Below are 12,369 nucleotides of genomic sequence, written 5' to 3'. Positions count from 1 at the left end.
CTCCCCGTCGGGGAATCGAACCCCGGTCTCCCGCGTGACAGGCGGGGATACTCACCACTATACTAACGAGGAGTGATACAAGTCTAACCTTCCCTACAACCGACCAGGTTGCCGTATTCAGTCGACAAACGACAACGCACCAGGAAAATGAGACAAACTGGGTATGCTTCGGTGCCATCCTTATTTGGAACAATCAATGTTAACATGCTCAACGGGCCTCAGCCAACACCACACAGCAGCAAACCTGTTTCATTCGACAGCAGAGGTTAAACACCTCCCAAGGTGAGTTTGCCTTCCGCATCATGCAGACAGTACATTCACGATGAAAAACGCAGCCGCCCTTTCAACTAGTCATTGCCGGACGCTTGCAGAATATACTGCATGGTAAGGCGATTCAGGAGTACGTCAAGATGCAGATACGGCGAAGGCCAGGTTAGATAGACATCACGGGGGGAAATATCTGGTGTTGGTACTCATATAACGCGAGCGACGATAGTTTTCAGAGTACCGTGGCGTGACGAACGGCTGTTCCACCAGTAATGGACTGAAAGGCGGAACTCGCCAGACAGTCGAACACAACAGTAAAGTGAAATAACCACGGATGTCATGCGAGGTTGCCTCGCTTAGCCGATTAAAGTCACCTCTCAGCATATGCCATTCAAGTATAGACACAGGCACTCCAGAGAATTAACCTTCTCCGCCGTCACAAGAGCCTCCCCGTCGGGGAATCGAACCCCGGTCTCCCGCGTCACAGGCGGGGATACTCACCACTATACTAACGACGAGCGGGATTATGGTCAAACTTGCTAACAACGAACAGGTAATATCCTTACACCGCGTCCCTGAAAATGCGCGACAGCTATCTCGCCACCACGACAAATGAGGATATCGTTGCTTCTCCCGCCGCACTCTGTCAGACCTCTCTGTCAACTCTTGTCCCACTCTGTCAAATGGTTCAGTGTCGCTCCAAATTTCTCCGTGCCCATCAGCTAGTCAGTCACTCACGTCACCGTGGTCTGACAGCTCTGACCTTGGCATTACTTCCCCGCCTTTCTACGTCACTGGTTTGATAGCCCGATCCTCTCACAGCGGTGCCCTGACAACCCTGGCCGCGTTGTATCATCAGCAACAACAGCACATTTCACACGGCGGTGTCTAAAGATTAGTCTGCGCCTTACACGCATCTGGGCGTACCCCTGAATTATGCTGTCATCATGCTATGCCGTATGCAATGTATCTTGGAGGCATATTAAGATTGAGCATATTGGGCCCATTGAGCATATTAAGATTGATGGTTACAAATAAGGATGGCACCAAAGCATGCCCAGCTTGTCACATTTTCTGGTGCGCCGTCGTTGGTTGAGTGACTACGGCAGCGCGGTCAGTTTTAGGGAAGGTTGGGTACCCATCACTCCTCGTTAGTATAGTGGTGAGTATCCCCGCCTGTCACGCGGGAGACCGGGGTTCGATTCCCCGACGGGGAGGGTTTTGAGCAGTCGCTTCCCGAGACGCGTTCATCGGTCGCGATCGAGCAAGGACCGCACACATACGTCGGTCTGCCCGGTGTCACACCAGCGCCACAGCAAAAACTCCTACCAGCAGATGTCCACTTCATGTGCCACTACTACTGAAAGCGGCTATATTCCTTAATTGTACGCGACATGGCGTATTTTAAATATGCTTGCGAATGACATAATTGTTACGTCAAAAGACATATGCTTCAAAAGCATGTGCCCGTCATAATTTCTTCAGATAGGTATATAGCCTTTACTTATAACTTACCTCACTATATTTTACTTTACTGATGCGACATTTCTTCGACTGCAAGACCTCATACGCAACATGAGTGCTTCACGACAATGCGTATACTGTAAAAGTACATGACCGTAGTTACTTATGCAGCAAAAACGTATGCATTCTTCACTTCTAGGCGTCATTGCATCTACTGAAACAATGCCCACACGACATTCCGTCATTACAGCTTGGGCTTATGTAGCCCTTACCTATACGCCACATTACTTCTGCTGCAAAAACTCATACGCATGAGTGCTAAACGACAAAACGTATGCTGCAAAAACTCTAGGCACTCGCAATTTCTGTTACGTTAGTTGCTGATACATGACATTACATCTACTACAAACGGTTATATGTGACATCAGTGCTTCACGACAAAGCTGAGACCTGAAAGCTGACGCCAGTCGTGATGTCTTCTTCAAAACTTACGTGGTCTTTAGTTGCAAACGATGTTACTTATGCTGCCAATGCTTGCAAGCGACATTTGTGCTTTACCACACTTTTCATATTTCACCATTTGTACCAATCGCTTTTATTCATGGCTGAAGCCTCACAAAAAACATATACACCTAAAAACGGAAGGAGCGAACGCGTGGAAGTGCGTGAACGGGCAACAAAGACTAGAGGTGTCCACTCCATGGTGTTGATACATAAGTGCTGTTACAAATATTGCAATCGACATATCCACATAGGCAATAATTCTAGGCAAATGTTCTCTACTAGAAAAGACGTCTGGTAGATTGGCAAAGTGCTGCAAAAAGTTTTAGGGCAAGCAAGAAAGGCGACTAAACTTGTCCCCAAATACATAAAAACGATACTTGCCCCGAATGTGACCCTTAACTGATCACCACACACGAGGTGTACAGTGAGCACCTGGCTAAAAATGTAATCTACACCCCTGGTCCTGGTATCACCCCTACTTCACTAAAACGCGAGATTTCTTCCGCTGCAATAACTCACGCAAGGTTATAGGGTCTTCACGACAAAAATGATGATTTAAAAATTTCCACTTGTTATTAAGATTTTGTATTCATCATTTGAGATTTCTACAGCCTTTACTCAAGCGCGAAATACGACAAAGGAACTCGACGTAATGAGTTCACCATTTTTTGTATCGGCACCACAAACAATTGCCCCGGTGCGGCTCCCTCCTATCCTGGAAGTTATTTCTACACCTATGCTATGTGTCCACGCATTTTTCACTTTACTGCTAAGTGTTGGCATAATAAGAAGCATCGCGTATACTCCGCTGCAAAAGGTAGAGATTATACGTTTTGCAGCAGAAGTAATGCACATGTGATTTTTTAACCCGAGCATTTGGCCGCGTGGCACTAATGTTGTGCTAAATATTTGCAGTGGAAATAACTTCGGGTATAAATAACGACTATGTAAGATTTTCCAGTAGAAATAGTAACCGGCGTAAGTTCGTGGGTCAAAATCTTTATCGCGTAGCACTAATGTCATGTATGAACATTGGCAGCTGCAGTAATACAGCAGCACTTTGTCGGTAGGTTTTTTGCTGAGGCATGAATGTTACGGAGCCGTCTGCTCCTTCCAAAAGTATGCGCTCAATGCGTTGTAAGCTAAGGCTCTGCACGTCAACTGAATGATGAGCCACGATCACAATACCATTCACTCTGCCGGAAAACAGCATTTATGCTTCATCATTTCTGTCAAGTTTGTGCTTCAACCACAGGAAGAATGGGTGGTGAGCACCATATCGCGCTACAATCATGTGAAAGTATTTGAACCCATATAGTCAGGATCAAAGACCGAGAGCAAGCCTGAATATTTAATGTTCCCTTTATCGGTTAGGCTCCAAAATACTTCTTGAAATTTTATCGTCTGCTTGCTGAAGAAAAAACATATTCAAAAACGTGTCAGATACGCCTGAACTCATCCACAACCTCATTGACCTTCCCGATCCCAAAACTGCACAAGTTTGGAAACAGCAAATGCTTTCGAGCATACACCAACGACCTATCGACAACGAACTGGCCCTACGGACCCGACCTACCTGTACAATATCCCCCTCGCACAGGGAACCGGCGAACCAGCGTCATATTTTCCTCAAGCATCTTCTTTGATGGGGTGAGTGCGGTAGTCCGGCTCGTTGTACGTAAGGTTGTCATTGACATTACTCCACGTTTGTGCGGTGATGAGTATCCCCGCCTGTCAGGCGGAAGACCGCGGTTCGATTCCCGGACTGCGAGTTTTGTGCAGATGTGACTGATCTCCTCTGTACAGCGAACATGTTTGGCGTAGCATCCATCCTCAACTCGAGACCGATGGTTTGTATACGCATGCAACGTGTATTCTCAGCGACATGGACATCAAACTATCAATATATGAATACCGTTGATGTCATACATACCATGCTTTTGCTCCTTTTAGTGTTCCTAACGGGAAATATTCTACGTAATGTACCGTAGAATCTTTGACGGACGCGCAATTTTTTTCCCGCGACTAGGACAAGATCGAAGTGAGGCGGAGATGGCGCAACGTATTCAGTCATAAACAGGTTGCTCTACGTGCTCAAGAGCAGCCATATGTGGCCAAAATGTGTATGCATTCAAGCACAATAATTTGCAGTTTTTATTTTTAAGGGATCGCATAGTACCTGCAACGAATATCTTAGTTTCTTTGCGTGCGGAACTGTTGTCACGCCATTTGCAAATATTTCCAAAGGAGAGGCGTCGCGCTGCAAACACATCCAGCAAAGATTCTTTTTGGCACCACGTAGAATAGAGCATTCTTGGTGCGCCGCGAATACATTTCCAGTCTTTGTTGCATGATGTTCCATGGGTCGATGGTGTATGCTCGGAAGCATTCGCTGTTAGCGAATGCGTGCAGTTTTGGGACGGGGTAACATCCATGAGATTGTGAAAGAGTTGGGATGTGTCTAAAACGTTTTCGAAATTAATTTTCCTTGCGTGAGCAAAACACAATATTCCAAAAACTGCTGTGGGGCTTAACCGATTCAGAGCGTATGGAATAGTGATATTTATGCTTTGCATTCGGTCCTAACAATGTGGGCTAAAATGCTTTCATAATGAAAGTACCGCAATATGGTGCCCACCGCCCATTCGGCCTGTATAAAGGCACAAACTTGGCAGAAATATTGCAGAATAGCTATTAGTTTTCGCACATTGGAAGTTACGTCATAGCAAGTCATCATGCAATTAGCACACAGAGCCTTCGTTGACGACGCGTTGAGCACATATTTGTTGGAAGGAACGCATGGTTCCATGACAGTCGTGCTGCAGCAAAAAAAAAACCCACCGACAAGAGTGCGACGGCATGACTTCAACTGCCAATGCTGCTCACACGCAATAGAAGTGCTGCGCGATAAAACTTATGCCCACGGAAATTCTGCCTGTTATCATTTCTACCGCAAAACCTTACGTAGTCGTTACTAATGTGCGACGGCATTTCCTCTGCGAATGCTTCCACGCGACATTGGTACAATACAACCAATACTTCAACTGCCATATCCGTCATCAGTTCTGCTTCAAAATGTATGCAGTTTTAGCGTGTACGCGGCATTACTTCCAGTGCCAGTGTTAACCCATTGAGTGCATGATGCGTGGACACCTAGCATGGGAGTAGGAACAAGATGCAAAATAGGAGGGGCCGCGCCTGGGCAATACGGCATGCAAGGTTATGGTGCCGATATAAAAGACAGTGCATTCATTACATTGAGTTCGCTTTGCAGTAGAAGTAATGTCGCATTAGTAAAATGAAGTAGAGTAGCGTATGATTAAAGGCTGCATACGTTTTTAGAGTAGAAATAATGACGGATGCATGCTTTCGAAGCATACGTTTTCTTGTGTAACACACAGGTGGTTTATAAGTATTTTTTCAGAAGATGCAATGTTGCATAAAAGCAGATACCTAAGATGTTTTCCGTACAAGTACTGGCACTTGAGGTTTACATCTGTTGGCAGGAGTTCTTGCCGTGGCACTGATATGACACCGGAGCAGACCGAGGGAGGTTTACGGTCCGCGTATGACCGCAACCGGTGACCGCGTCTCGGAAAGCAACTGCTCAAAACCCTCCCCGTCGGGGAATCGAACCCCGGTCTCCCGCGTGACAGGCGGGGATACTCACCACTATACTAACGAGGAGCAGATTCACTCTATATTCACGTACTTACTTACTACTCCTAGTTACCAAACTTACTGACAACGAACAGGTAGCATCTTTACACCGAGTCCCTGAGAATGCGCGACAGCTATCTCGCCACCACGACAAATGCGGATATCGTTGCTTTTCCCACCGCACTCTGTCAAACCTCTCTGTCAACTCTTGTCACACTCTGTCAAATGATTTGATGTCACTGCAAATTTCTCCCTGCCCATCAGGTAGTCAATCACTCACGTCACCGTGATCTGACAGCTCTGACCTTGGCATTACTTCCCCGCCTTTCTACGTCACTGGTTTGATAGCCCGATCCTCTCACAGCGGTGCCCTGACATCCCTGGCCGCGTTGTATCAGCAGCAGCAGCAGCACATTTCACACAGCGGTGTCGAAAGAATAGTCTGCGCCTGACACGCATCTGGGTGCACACCTGGATTATGCTGTCATCATACTATGTCGCATGCAATGTATCTTGGAGGCGTCCGGCAATGCTTGATTGAACAGGCGCTGTGGTTTTACATTGGGAATGGAAGTTGTACGTGGTGTGAAAAGCAGTCGTGCCTTGGGATCTGTTTAACCTCTGCTGTTAACCAAAGCAGTTTTATCGCTGTTTGATTTTGACTTGGTCCCATTGTGCATGGTGACATCAAGAGTTCCAAATAACGATGTCGCACGCGTCATCATTTTCCCCGTACCAGAAAGCTATAAGATCTCGCTCATTGGCTGTGGGGCTCAACCACTGAGGGCATGATCGCTTGGACAGGTACACCTTTCATAACATGGATTGAGAGCAAACTGACTGTCTAAGTCGTTTCCTTGCTCTGGTGGTAGAGCAGGGGAATGCATCATAAAACCCTGCTTTGTGTCCCAGGCAACGAAAAGAAAAAAAATTGGGGCTTTGACGCGTACATGGCTAAGTCCAACATCATTTATTTCTTATCGGGACTCCGTAATAACTGACGGCGGTAGTATAGTTATAATGGTCATGTTACGTGATATAAACTTATGAAGTGGTGAAACCTGTCGAAAAACTGCGTATTTCAAAAAATGGTATGAACTTTTGTAACTGGTGGAAGCCATGCAAAATTACTCAGTTTTCATGCATCAGGCAAACGCCATTGTCCGAATTATGTTCAAGAGTGTCGTGCTGAGAAAAACGGCCCACAGCCCCTGTAAGCAACACCATCCCTATCTAGATGAACCGTGCACCTGCCATGCATGTGCATTCATCCGTTTCAGTCGCCGCGAGCTTCATTATTTATTCCAAGGCTAGGTAGCTGCGAGACCTCACGCATTGACATGCATACATACATGCATGTTGAGGTCCTACCAAAAGTGTAGACTCGTGCTTGGATATCGTGACTTAAGCCGCACCGTTCTAGATAGGTTTGATGCAACCACCACTGACAAAACATGGAACACTCTAAAATGCGAGTGTTGGCACACCTAGCATTACAATACCATGCCGGCCTTCATTGCAGACCCTGAAAGCCTAAAGTCGGGTAGTGGCAAGTCGTCAACCAGATGTTTATCAACTTATGCATCACCTATTTCTTCCGAAGTGTTGTTAACGAGGATGCTTAATACAAAAGGGTACATGACTAGAAATTATGGCATGAGCGGGCTTGTTATTGTTGGGGGGAGGGTGCGCTGAGAGTCTTAAGATCCCCGACGCCAAATGAACATGTTGCGACGCCGCCTCCAAAATTGCCCAATCTGTGCGAAATGGCCTCATCCACACCGATCATGACGTCATAGGTTGAACAGTGCAGCCAATGAGCGGTATCGCGTAGCTTCGAAGTACTGGAAAAATAATGACCTATGCCGCATAACGCTTCGCGTTTGCTTCGAGCATCTTCATTGTTTTAGTGACTACGGCGATGCGGTCAATTGCGGGTACAGTTGGTCGCATGCTGCTTTTCGTTAATTTAGTGGTGAGTATCCCCGCCTGTTGCACGGGATACCGGGGTTCGATTCCTCGGCGGGGAGGCTTTTCTGAAGGTAGGACGGGTTCGTCCACTCAATGTAGACGTACATCGTAGCGTTCGTCCTCGTTTTGAGGACAGTGGCTTGCGGATGGCTTCTAGCCCCTATTGTATAAGGCCTCTGCAATCGCTTCTTCACGCTTAGAAGTCGTCGGCGTTACGAATGCGTGCTGTTTTGGGATGAGTGAACCGCCAATGGGGTTTTAAAATTGTCCGGGCCTATTCCAAAAGTGTGAGAATTCGTTTTTTTCTTCAATGATAAAATATACCGAAAATCTGCCTAGAAGTCCATTCAATTTGAAACTCATAAAAAACTCACACTTACGTTTTGCCTTTAATCTCCCACAAAACAGACCAAAACACTCGTTTTGTGAAATCTACCCGGCTTGTGACAAAGGTTTGTCTTGTGAGAAATCGAAGACATAGCGTAAGGATGAATGTTTAACGTGTTCTGCATTCGTTGAGCTTAAAGCACATTTGTAATCCATATTTTCTCCCCCATCAAGCTAGAATGAACTCCAGCGGGTTTGAGACACAAACATTTGTAACGCTGGCGACTTCCGATCGTACACCAATAACCGCAGGAGCTCGATACAACCCGGACCAGAAGACATACGCAACCCATCCACCTCGAAATCAGAAAGGACAATACGACAAACAAACAAACCCGCCCCTTCGGGAAACCAAGCCCCGGTCTCCTTCGTGACATGCGGGGATACTTACCAAAGAAGTGGCACAGTTCCTCCTGTACAAAACTCCCCGTCGGGGAATCGAACCTCGGTCTCCCGAGTGACAGGCGGGGATACTCACCACTATACTAACGAGGGGTGTTCTGCACTACACCTTACCCACAATAGACCGGACCACCGTAGTCACTGAAGCGATGCCAATACTCGATGAAGATGTGTCGTGGTTGTTTGCATCCTTATTTGTGGTCATCAATATTACCACGCTCAATGAAACCAAACTAACGCGAAGAGCGATACAACAGCTTTGGTCGACGGCGGAGGCACACCAGCTCCCAAGGCAAGACTGCTTTTCGCAACGCGTTGAATGTTCATTCTCGTTGTGAAACGACAACGCACTTTCAGTCATTGCCGGACGCTAGCAAACTGTACAGTAAACGACATGACAGGATAATCCAGTTGTGCGCCCAGATGCGTGCAAGGCGCAGACCAGTATAACACTGCAGGGTGAAATGTGCTGCTGTTGCTGTTGCTGCTCATATAACGCGGCCAGAGTTTTCAGAGCACCACGGTGAGAGGATCGGGCTGTCAAACCAGTGGCATAGCACTGAAAGGCGGGACAGTGATGCCAAGGTCATGGCTGTCAGATGGCGGTGACATAGGGGATTGGCTAGCTGACAGTGTGAGAAGACACTGAGCTCCTTGCGGCAATTTCATTTCATTGCGGGCGATTCAGTTTTAAAGCTAAGGTACTGTCTTTCACGAACCAAACAACCTATGCATGACGTATTTTGACAGGAAATGCCGATAAATCGCAAAATTATGAAGGCATATGACTTTCAAGGGTATTTGATCAGAAATATTGGCAAAAGCCAGCTTGTTAGTGCTTGAGGCCAATCACGCTGAGAGCCTTAGATCCTGGCGCCAAAAGACGGCGTCGTTAATGGCTCCTCGCCGACGAAGGGAGGCGTCAAAGGGTCGAAAGCCGGTGAAATTATGCCTCCAACATTTCCCCAATGTGCGCAGTGGACTCGTCCAAGCGATCATGCCGTCAGTAGTTGAGCCGAACAGGCAATGAGCGGGCTGTCATAGCTTTCATTACAGGAAAAATGATGATGCGCGCGGCATCCTTATTTGGAACCATTGCTGGTACCATGCGCAATAGGACCAAGCCAAAATCAAACAGCAATTAAACTGCTTTTATCAGCAGCGGCGTAGGAAAAAAAAGCAGAGGTTCAACAGCTTCCAAGGCAAGACTGCTCTTCACCCCACGCAGACCTTCCATTCCCATTGTAAAACTACAGCGCCCGTCAAATTAGCCATTGCCGGACACCTGTAAATAGCACCATATGCGACATGGCATGTAGAGGGAACAATCCAGGGGTATGCGTAAATACGTATAAGATGTAGACCAGTCTTATATCACGGGATGAAATGTGCTGCCGCTGCCGCTCAAATAACGCGGCCTGGATTTTTAGAACACTGCGGTGGGGAATCGGGCTTTTAAGACAGTAGTAGTAGTAGTTGTAGCCTTTCTCCTCGGAAAAAAAAACAGGAGAATCGAGATATAGTTAGGTTGAGATTTGGGCAACATGCCTTTTTACTGCCTTTAGGGAACTATATCTATGAGGAGGAATTACACTCAAAATCGGCAATTCTACCACACTGGTTGTAGGGAAGGTTGGGTACATATCACTCCTCGTTAGTATAGTGGTGAGTATCCCCGCCTGTCACGCGGGAGACCGGGGTTCGATTCCCCGACGGGGAGGATTTTGAGCAGTCGCTTCCCGAGACGCGTTCATCCGTCGCCATCGAGCAAGGACCGCGCACATACCTCGGTCTGCCCCGGTGTCACATAAGCGCCACGGCAAAAACTCTTACCAAACAGATGTCCACTTCATGTCACTTCGCTTCACTTCATGTCATTACTTCTACCGAAAACGTCTATGTTCCTTAATTGTACGGGACATCGTTTGTTTGAAATATGTTTGTAAATGGCATAATTGTTATGTTAAAAACTTACGCTTCAAAAGCATGTGCCCGTCATAATTTGTTCAGATAGGTATATAGCCTTTATTTATAACTTACCTTACTATATTTTACTTTACTGATGAGACATTACTTCGAGTGCAAGACCTCATACGCAACATGAGTGCTTCACGACAATGCGTATACTGTAAAAGCACATAACCGTTATTACTTCTACAGCAAAAACGTATGCATTCTTCACTTCTAGGCGTCGTTATGTCTACTGCGATAATGCCTACACGACATCCCGTCATTACTTCTGCAGCTTAGGCTTATGTAGCCCGTACTTATATGCGACATTACTTTTGCTGCAAAAACTCATACACATGAGTGCTACACGACGAAACGTATGCTGCAAAAAATCTAGGCACTCGTAATTTCTGTTACGTTAGTTGATGATACATGACATCACATCTACTACAAACGATTATGTGTGACACCAGTGCTTCACGACAAAGCTGAGACCTAAAAGCTGACACCAGTTGTGATGTCTTCTGCAAAACTTATGTTGTCTTTAGTTGTAAGCGATGTTACTTACGCTGCCAATATTTGCAGGCGACATTTGTGCTTTACCACACAGGCCATATTTCACCATTTGTACCAATTACTTTTACTCATGGCTGAAGCCTCACAAAAGGCACATACACCTGAAAACGGAAGGAGCAAACGCGTGGAAGTGCTTGGACGAGCAATAAAAACTAGAGGTGTCCACTCCATGGTATTGATGCATAAGTGCTGTTACAAATATTGCAATCGACATATCCACATGGGCAATAATTCTAGGCAAATGTTCTCTACTAAATAAGACGTCTGGTGGAGTGGTGAAGTGCTGCAAAAAGTTTTGGGCAAGCAAGGAAAGCGACTAAACCTGTCCCAAAATACATAAAACGATGCTTTCTCCGAATGTGACACGTAACTTATCACCATACACGAGGTGTACAGTCAGCACCTGACTGAAAATGTAGCTACACTCGTGGTCTAGTTTCACCCAGAACGCGATATTTCTTCTGCTGCAATAACTCACGCAAGGCCTTGAGGTCTTGACGACAAAAATAATGATTTAAAAGTTTGCACTTGTTATTAATATTTTTAACTCATCAATCGAGATTTCTACAGCATTTACTTAAACGCGAAATACGACAAATCGACAAGAGTACTCGACGTAATGAGTTCACCATTTTTGGTATCGGCACCACAAACTTTTAAATACGGAATTGCCCGGGTGCGGGTCCCTCCTATCCTTGAAGTTCTTCTTTCACCTTTGCTATGTGTCCACGCATTTTGCACTTTACTGCTACGTGTTGGCACAAGAAGTAGCGTTGCGTATACTTCTGCTGAAAAACGCAGAGATGTATACGTTTTGCAGCGGAAGTAATAACACGTATGATTTTTTTTAGACCCAAACTTTTGGCCGTGTGGCACAATTGTTGTGCGTAAATATTTGCAGTGGAAATAACTTCGGATATAGATAATGATTATATAATACTTTGCAGTAGAAATAGCAAACCGCGAAAATTCGTGGGTCAAAAGTTTTATCGCGTAGCACTTATGTCATGTATGAACATTGGCAGCTGGAGTAATGCAGCGGCACGTTGTCGGTAGGTATTTTGCTGAGGCATGAATGTCATGGAACCGTCTGCTTCTTCTAAAAGTATGCGCTCAATGCGTTGTCAACTAAGGCTCTGCACGTCAATTGAATGATGACTCACGATCACAATACCATTCACTCTGCCG

General features: G+C 46.0%; 5 non-coding genes across 5 annotated transcripts; 2 read left to right on the top strand and 3 right to left on the bottom strand.

The window, feature by feature from the left end:
• TRNAD-GUC (transfer RNA aspartic acid (anticodon GUC)) lies at positions 1-72 on the bottom strand. The gene has a single exon. It is a non-coding gene; the product is annotated as a tRNA-Asp (tRNA).
• A 641-nt stretch (positions 73-713) lies between these two features.
• On the bottom strand, positions 714-785 carry TRNAH-GUG (transfer RNA histidin (anticodon GUG)). Its single transcript has one exon. It is a non-coding gene; the product is annotated as a tRNA-His (tRNA).
• Positions 786-1,412: 627 nt separating this feature from the next.
• Positions 1,413-1,484, top strand: TRNAD-GUC (transfer RNA aspartic acid (anticodon GUC)). The gene has a single exon. It is a non-coding gene; the product is annotated as a tRNA-Asp (tRNA).
• Positions 1,485-5,850: 4,366 nt separating this feature from the next.
• On the bottom strand, positions 5,851-5,922 carry TRNAD-GUC (transfer RNA aspartic acid (anticodon GUC)). Its single transcript has one exon. It is a non-coding gene; the product is annotated as a tRNA-Asp (tRNA).
• Positions 5,923-10,303: 4,381 nt separating this feature from the next.
• On the top strand, positions 10,304-10,375 carry TRNAD-GUC (transfer RNA aspartic acid (anticodon GUC)). Its single transcript has one exon. It is a non-coding gene; the product is annotated as a tRNA-Asp (tRNA).
• The last annotated feature ends 1,994 nt before the right edge of the window (positions 10,376-12,369 follow it).

Source organism: Pollicipes pollicipes, unplaced genomic scaffold (genome assembly GCF_011947565.3).
Source record: "Pollicipes pollicipes isolate AB1234 unplaced genomic scaffold, Ppol_2.1 Scaffold_4002;HRSCAF=4701_pilon_pilon_pilon, whole genome shotgun sequence".
In the NCBI taxonomy this organism is placed as follows: Eukaryota; Metazoa; Arthropoda; class Thecostraca; order Pollicipedomorpha; family Pollicipedidae; genus Pollicipes; species Pollicipes pollicipes.
Note: the sequence above shows the minus strand (reverse complement) of the source record. Positions and strands in the feature narration are given on the sequence as shown.